General features: G+C 36.7%; 1 pseudogene; it reads right to left on the bottom strand.

Annotated features, from left to right (window-relative positions):
- Positions 1 to 1,103: 1,103 nt before the first annotated feature.
- LOC101706167 (rRNA-processing protein FCF1 homolog pseudogene) lies at positions 1,104 to 1,775 on the bottom strand (annotated as a pseudogene).
- Positions 1,776 to 8,894: the final 7,119 nt, after the last annotated feature.

The raw sequence follows: 8,894 nt of genomic DNA, 5'->3' as shown, positions 1-8,894 counted from the left end.
ACAGGAACAAATTCCCTATGATGAATGTGATCAATATGTATGACAAAAAGGTATTAATGAAAAAATAAAGTTAAAAACAAAACAAAACATGAGTTAACCATTTCCCCGTACCCCTGAATGTTGGAAAAATGTTCTGATTAGTTGCTTCTCATTTAAAGGAGCAAAGTGACTTGCGCAGAAATCTATAATTTTAATACATTCAAATCTATCAACCTTTTTTTTTTTTTGGTACCGGGGATCGAACTCGGGTCTTTGCGCTTGTGCAGCAGGCGGTGAAACCACTGAGCTAAATCCCCGGCCTTCAACCTTTTTATAGTATTTAGACTCTGCTTGTTATTTTAGAATTCTCAGGATCAAGTCCAAATCCTTTGAAATGCCACATAAGGCCCTCTCTCAGATGAGGGTATATGCCGTATCTCCCCATGAATTTTCCTATGTTTTACTCATTAGTCATCTGAACAGGTCAAATACAGTCACACCGTGTGACCATATGTCTCCAGGCAAACAAAAACCCTGGAATACTCATGCCCCCCTTTTCTGCAGTAAGAGACCATCCATGTTTCTAGCTGGGTTCTTGGACTGGAGACTCTTTCCCAACCTCTCTTGCAGCTAGACCTTGTAGCCAGTGGGATAAGAGTGAAAATGATTCACACTTCCTTCTGGGTTTTTCCTATAAAGGGGAAGCCACATTCTCTGTTTTCATTTTGTTTTTTTGAAACAGGGTCTCACTATGTAATCTGGGCTGTCCTTGAACTCGTTCTGTAGCCCAGTCTGGCCTACATCTTGTGGTTATCCTCCCAAGTGCTAGCGTTACAGGGTGCACCACCACATCCGACTTATTTTATGGTATTTATTCATTTATATGTTTTTCTCTTCTATATATGTGTCTTGAGGACAGGAACATATCTTAATAAGTACCTAGCATAAACTTAATATTTGTTGAGTAAATCAAATCATGTGAACAACCACTGGAGCACCTGATTTATAAAAAGATGCAACAAATTTTAAAGTAGACAAATTACCATTTTCAAAAAGCATCAAAAAGTGAATTATTTAACCATACCTGGCTGATAATAGAGCAAATAGGTGAATAATAATTTGCGCTATAGCATGCTCAGTGAACTGAAAACAGGAAGTTGGTCTGAGGAAGGCAAAGGAACTTTTGTCTTGTAAGAATTAGAACTGAGGCCATAATCATCTGGCATGTGCTTGATGTTGTATCTGTGGTTAGAAATGTACATGAAAGGAACTCCAGGGATCTTCCAGATTCTCTGCTTAAGGTCCTGGTCAACCGTGGCCACAATGTAACACTTGTGCTGAGTTACTCTCTGCACTAAGCAGTCATCTGCATAGTTCCCTTTATGTGTGCAAGGTAATCGTTCAAATAGTGGATCCTTGACAATCCTTAGAGCCACTTGATACTTCTGTCCTAATTTCTCAATTTCAGCCATTACACAATCAGTTATACAAGGGATTCACTTGGCATACAGACAGTCCATCATCGGTTGTACTAAGTCCAATTTGGCCATGATGGAAAAGTTGATAAAGTTAGTGTCAACCAGGATATGATATGGTGGGCCCAGCTGTGTATTATATTGGAAGAATAAACAGGAAGGATGTTGGGGGATTTCTCTTTCCTTTAGAGCACTGGGATCTTTCTTTTCTTTCTTTTTAGGTTTTAATCTATCCTTCTCTTTGAGTCTCTCATCTCTGAGACTAAGCATCTGCTTCATGGTTGCATACTTCCTTGCTTTCTTTTGTTTCCCCATGCTCATGCCAAACTTGGTTTTGGCTTTTTGAAGTGAGGTCTTCTTGTGTAGAGCAGGCTGGCCTAGAACTCACGATCCTCGTCTCAGACTCCGGAGTGCTGGGATTACAAGTATGTGCCACTGCCCCTGGCTCCCTAATAAAATTTTAAATACAGACCATGTTAATTTTATAATTTCTTCTTTGGCCATATTTCCTATTTTCTTTAAAAATTGTTATATTACCCAAATTTTCAAATACTTATCTCCTATATAGGTTCATTATTCAGCAAAATTCAAATATAAAAATCAAATAATATAACTGAGTCTTGCTGGTATGTATGCTGTGAATATTTAAAAATAATTTTAAATAATTGCTAAGTCAATATTACATAATTACAACAAAATTCTTATTATTTGGAAATATGATCATATGTTTGTCATGAATAAAGGCTTATATAACTTTGTAATTTTGCAAGATAAATTTGAAATTTCCCCAGTTTTTATAGTGGTCACTATGGTGATTTACTCATCATTCTTTCACTCATTGGTTCACTAAAATATATTTAGCACACTTTACTTATTCAGTCTCACAGGTAAGGCAAGACATAATCTTTGAATTCTTTGAGTTACTATCTACTGTGATCCTGCCTTGCTTGTTGTTTTCTCTATAATTTGATCATTGTGCAATATTTTTAGAATTTTCCCACTTAAGTGAGTTTCAAGTATTCTTATATAAATTGAACATTTCTTGGAACATTTTGATTTTAATAAGATGCGTAAAAATTTTAGATGTTGTCAAACTATCATACCGTGATACAATGACATTTTATTAAGATTGATATGATAATTTATTAAAACTAGTGAATTATAATTTCTCCTCTCATAAAATCTCATTTCATTATTTTATTTCATTTTAAAATATATATATATTTATTTTTCTGTATAATATTTATACTCATAAATATTGTGAAATCTTTACTTAAAGAACACAAAATAGGCAATTTCCTAAAGAGTTTCAAATAGCATGTGAAGTAGAAACTCTAAGTCTGGTATAAAAATAAGGGAAAAAATAAATGTATTTCTACTGTATCAGATACTACTATATTCTTAGCAAAATCCATTTCTTCTTCTTCCTGGACACATAGGTAGATTGCATTTTCTAGCCTCTTCTTGCAGTTAGGTGTGGTCATGTGCCTACTTGTTTTGTAAAGGATATGAGCTTAGCTGAAATGTGCTGCTTCTAGGCCTACCTTGAAAATCTCCCTTGTCTCCATGATCTTTCTTCCTTATAGCAGACTGGAACAGGAAGGAGTAGTATGTTTTTAAAGTCCACTACTTGAAAATAGCATTGGTATACAATTAAGAAATAGATACGGGATGTTAACATGCTGGAGAGCCATGCTTTTTCGTTTTTAAAAACTAAATATTTGTTTAAACAATATTTGTTAAAACTTTCATATCCAATGTTTTACCAAAACTGTAGCTTGGGGAAAAGAGGTGTGAGGTAAACGTCAACATTTGTTTCTACTGGATGCTACTTGATGTGTTTGACTCAATGCATTGAAAAACAGACATTAAGGGCTTTGTAATGTTGGAGCAGCTTACTTCTTCAAAACTGTCCATATAAGACAGAACTAAAAAGGGGCTTGAGAATAACATCACAATTCTTCTCTTTAAAAAAAAAAAGAATTCAATCCTGCATCAAAAGAATAATACTAAGAACATTGCCTTCCCACCAAAACTATTGTTTACATTGCAGCTACTACTCTGTTTCAAGAAATTGGCATGGGATCAAAGAAGGAAAGACATATTACAGCCTGAAAGGTTTAAAAAAGGAATTTGTGGATGGTTAGTACCACTGAGTTGGATTAGAACATTGATAAGTTTTCTTTGGGATCTCTACAGCTAAATAATTATGAGCTGAGCCAAAAATTAAAAAGACTATGTAAAACAGCACTTGGGCTCCCTACTGTGTATAATTAAGAATTGAGCTATAGTTTTATTTTTTGGAACTTTTCTGCCCTGTTTTCTATAGTAGATGCAGCACTTTATATTCCCACCAAAGAAATTATTGACAAAATCAATTTCCAGAGGACTTTTTCTTCATATTTTTTCCTAGGATTTTACATCTTCAGGTCTTACATTTAAGTCTTCAATCCATTTTGCATTGATTTTTGTTTATGGTATAAGATAGAGGCCCAATTTCACTATTTTTCATGTGGCTATGCAGTTTTCCCATCACCATTTGTTGAAGATGGTCTTTCCCCATGGTGTACTTTTTTGAAAATAATATCAAGGATCAAGTGATTGTGTACATGTGGACTTATTTCTATTCCCTTTCATCCTTCAGTGTGCCTGACATGTAACCCAGCAAAATCATTTCTAGGTATATATACCAAAGAGCTGAAATGAATATATTTCACACACACACACACACACACACACACACACACACACATATTTTCCCATGTTCATTGCTGCATTGTTCACAATGATCACAATTTGAAAACAAACCAAATGTCTATCAACAGATGAATGGAGTAAGAAGTACATACTCATAATGGAATGTTATTCAGCCTTTAAAAAGAAGGAAATCCATGTGGAGATGGTAGTGCATGCCTGCAATCCCAGCAACTCAGGGAGCTGAGGCAGGAGGATGGCAAGATTGAGGTCAGCCTGAGCATTTTAGCAAGACCTAGTTTCAAAATAAAAAAGAAAATTTTAGAAAAGGCTGGGGATGTAGCTCAGTGATAGAACACTTGCCTAGCATGTAAAAGCCCTGCCTTCAATCCCCAGTATCACAAAATACAACAACAGCAGCAACATCAGCAACAAAAGCAATAACAGCAACAACAGCAAAAGGAAATCCTAGTATTTGGGGCAACATATACAAACCCAGAGGGCATCGTGCTAAGTGAAATAATCCAGCCCAGAATGCAGATCCAAAATATAATTATGAAATGTCCTTCACTGCCAGTGTGTAATTCCACTTATAGATAATATATAAGAAATAGACAAACTTACTGAAGCACAAAATAAAATGCTGATTACCCGGGACTGGTGAGTGAAGGGGGAAATGAAGAGTCATGGCTAAATGGGTTTTAAACTTCAGTTATATAAGACAAATTCATCCTAGAGATCTGCCACATGGCAGAGGTTATAGTGTAGTCCACAATATGGTACAATGCACTTAAAAATTTCTTGACTGCAGGTTTCATGTTAAGTGTTCTTACCGCCAAAAATAACAGTGAACTAAAACCATAGAGGGACTAAAGGAAATTATGTAATGTGTATATTTAATTCTCCATTGTGGTAATGTATCGTGGATATATGTATAAATTCAAACTCATTAAATTGTGCACTTAAATGTATGTGATATAATACATATTAATTAGATTGTTAGCCGTTCCACAATGTATGTGCATTTCAAAACATGTTGTCCACAATAAATCTATACAATTTTTCCAACTAAAATAAAAAGACACATATAGTTTTTTGTGTATCAATTGTAATTCAATAAAGTCATTTTAAAATAATAGGCACTTAAAGTTATGCATTTCCCTGGGAGAACAATACTTTCCAGTGCCTGCTTCAAAGATATCTATGGAAGGAAATTTGCAAGAAAAATCTTTCAACCGGGAGTCAAAAGAATTCATGGAGATTAATGGACAGACATTCCTTCCAGGATACAGACCTAAGATATAATTATAAAATTTTTCTCACTGCAAGTGTAGAGAGCCTTACCAATGCCAACTGAAAGGAGCCAAAAAAATGGCAGAGCCATGAGTGCCAGCAACTCAGCTTCTCAAGGACAAAGTGTCGAGAGTCTGGAAAACAACAGCCTAGAGAGAAACCAAAGTGAGTGGAGGGCACATGGGAACCACGAATGAACTGAAGAAGGAGAAGAAGAAAATAAGATCCATTGCTTCAGAAAAAATAGCTCACAGGCAGACTGAAAACTGCGTAGTAGTAGCTACACTGGCCCGGAAGCAGCGAAAACAACTTTGCTGCTCATTGTGAAATGGAAACCTAGACTGGGAGAATCCTATGCTGTTAGAGGAAGCAGTGAGAACATAGACTCTGTTTCCAGAGTGGCCCACCAGAGTCAACAGTTGGTGAGTGAGGTGCCAGGGAGCCCTAGCACACAGTCTCTCTGATCAGCAGTTGGTGGGTGGGGTCGTTATTTTATCTCAAAGGGCTCAGGTTCAAACTTTCACAACAGAACGGCCCCAGGGTTGCTTCACTGCCAGTGACCTAGAATGGAAGGAAGGAAGGGCTGTCCAGTCACAGTAGACTGCTGGCAGTTTGACAGCAGACTGGGGGAATTCTGCTAAGAGGTAGGGGCTGAGGCTACTCACACTCTGTTCCAGCAGCCATGAAAAACCAGTCTTAGTCCTAGCTACAAAGGACTGGAAGTGGCCCCCTACACTGTGATCAATGGTACAAGTAGGCAAATGGCCTAACCAGTGGTGGGATGATAGCACCCCCCCATGACCAATGGGTGAGAGCAGTGAGCAGTGTGCAACAGAGAGGGTGTTCAAGGTCTGGGAGGGACCAACTGTTCATTGAACTGAGAGCAGACTCAGGCTGGCTCCATCTGAGTGTACCACAGCAACTGGGAGAGCACTAGCATAGAGAAAATCACTGTAAGAAGACATGGGCGAGCTGCACTAGGGACATTCAGAAAGCTGCTGGCTGAAGACTGGCCCAAGCCCCCACATCTGGAGGCCAAGATCAGCCTCACACCCAGCACTAATCCTACTGCAGACTTGGTGGAGTTACACAGGACATTTTTGGGGTTCGGACTTGGATACTACCACAGAACTGTGGACACCAGAGGAGTTTTATTATTTTTCTTTTTATTTGTTTGATTTATTTTCCTTTTTCTACCTGGTTGGGGTTTTCTAGTTTTTTATTTTTTTAAGTTTTTCAATATTTTTAGATTTTTTTTTACCTTTATTTTTGCTTTGTTCTATTCTTCTCTCTTTCCTCAATTATCTTGATTTTATGTAAGTGAATGGTGTCTCTTGTCTTTTTGGTTTAATTCAATATTCTTTTGCTTTCTCCTTCATTCTTGTTCTCCAAGCCTGTTTTCCAGTTTCACAAAGCTTGAGTGATCATCATCTGCCCTCCAGCCTTGCTTCTACTCTATCTCTAGTCATTTATCTCTCAGTTTTGTCCCTATCCTTCTTAAATTCCCCTTGACTGGATAAAATCATTCTATTAAGGGGAAAGTCATTGCATTCAAGTTCCTGGTTTTTGTTGGATTTTGTTATATAACTGTAGATCTTGCTCTTATGGTTAAAGTACCAAATTAATAGTTATCAGACTTTGTCAGTTGCTAGACTGTGTTTGATGCTATTGTTATTACTAATTGTAATACTTTAACCAGGATGTCATATCTGTTGTAATCAGTATTTCCTCATTATATGATAATACCATGATTGTCTGAGATCAGAACCATCATCATACTCTAGTACTAATGGACTGGGTGCTGAGCCAAATAGCAACTTCTGATCCTTAATAAATTGGGAAGGTAGGATATTGGGACAGACACAAAAACTAAGAACCACCTACATCCAGAAGACACCTCTGAGGAATAGACATTTCCCAGGGAAGCCTCAATACTAGTGATAAAGCTGTCTGTCATATGAAATTTACAAGCATCAGTACAGAAAAAGAATAAAATTAAAAAATAGAAAATGACATGATGCAGAAGTATAATGCAACCCCAGACCTCCAGCCCACCCAGGATAAGTCCAAGGGACAAAGAGATATATGAAATTGGAAGCCAACCACCTGAATTTTCTGAAATGATACAGCAGAAGTAAGAAAACAGATGCATGTGGCTATAGACAGAATAATCTCTCAGGTAAAAAAAAAAGAAATGATGATCAAAATGAAGAATGTACTCAATGAATCTAGAGTAGACACAGATAAAAAAATAAGGAGCTTAGGAAAATGAGGGAAACCATGAATACTCAACATAGGAAAGAAATAAAAATCAATGAAACAGATTCAAGCAGATATACAGGAGATTAAAAATTCCATTAAAAGTACATGCAATCGTCTGAACCAAGGTGAGGACAGAATACCAGATTTAGAAGACAGGATTGTGGTTTGTGGTTAGTGACCATGAGATATCTTTTTTTTTTTTGGTACTGGGGATCAAACTTGGGTCCTTGTGCTTGTGAGGCAGGCAGCAGAACCACTAAGCTAAATGCCCAGCCCAATATCTTAAAAATAGCAAGGGACCATGAAAAATCAATCCAGCATCTGCAAGATGATGCAAAGAAAAAACAACATAAGATTGATTGGAGTCAATGAGAAAGCCAGAGACAACGCAAATGCTATAAGAAAACCTCTTCACAGAAATAATGGCAGAAAGCTTCCTAAACCTGGAACAGGAATTTGAAAGTGAGTCATATATACAACTCCAACTAGCCATGACCAAAATAATTTGACATCAGGGTATATAATTATCAAGATTCAGAAATTCAGCACAAGAACAAAATATTAAAAGCTGTTAGAGAAGAGAAATAAATAACATATAAAGGAAAGCCCATCAAAATCATAGCAGACTTCTCAACACAAACCCTTAAGTGAAGGAGAGCTTGGAGTGAAATACTTCATGTACTGAAAGGAAACAACCTCCAACCCAGATTGATGTACCTTGCAAAACTTTCAAAATCAATGAATAAATAAGATCTTTTCATGACAAAGAACAACTGAAGAAAGGCTTTACCACCAAACCAGCTCTACAAAATATTCCGAAGGACACTTTAGAAAGAGATAATAAAACCACAATTTCCAGAACACCAATAATAAGAAGAAGCCATCAGGCAGGGCAAGCAATTAAACAGAAGGGAAAGACAGAGAACCAACATCAGAAAAATAATATGACAAGGATAAGCCAATACATATCAGTTATAACCATCAATGTAAATGGTCTCAATTCACCAATCAAAGGAAACAGACTGGCAGAATGGATCAAGAAACAAGATCCAACAATATACTGCATACAAGAAACACATTTAATTCAACAAGAAATTCATAGACTGAAAGTCAAAGGATGGAACACACAGAAGAAATGGACAAATTCCTAGATACATATGAATCACCACAATTTAATCAGAAAATAAGAAT

This window comes from Heterocephalus glaber, unplaced genomic scaffold (genome assembly GCF_053883595.1).
Source record: "Heterocephalus glaber isolate CG9 unplaced genomic scaffold, H.glaber_assembly_v1.0 deba00001606, whole genome shotgun sequence".
In the NCBI taxonomy this organism is placed as follows: Eukaryota; Metazoa; Chordata; class Mammalia; order Rodentia; family Bathyergidae; genus Heterocephalus; species Heterocephalus glaber.
Note: the sequence above shows the minus strand (reverse complement) of the source record. Positions and strands in the feature narration are given on the sequence as shown.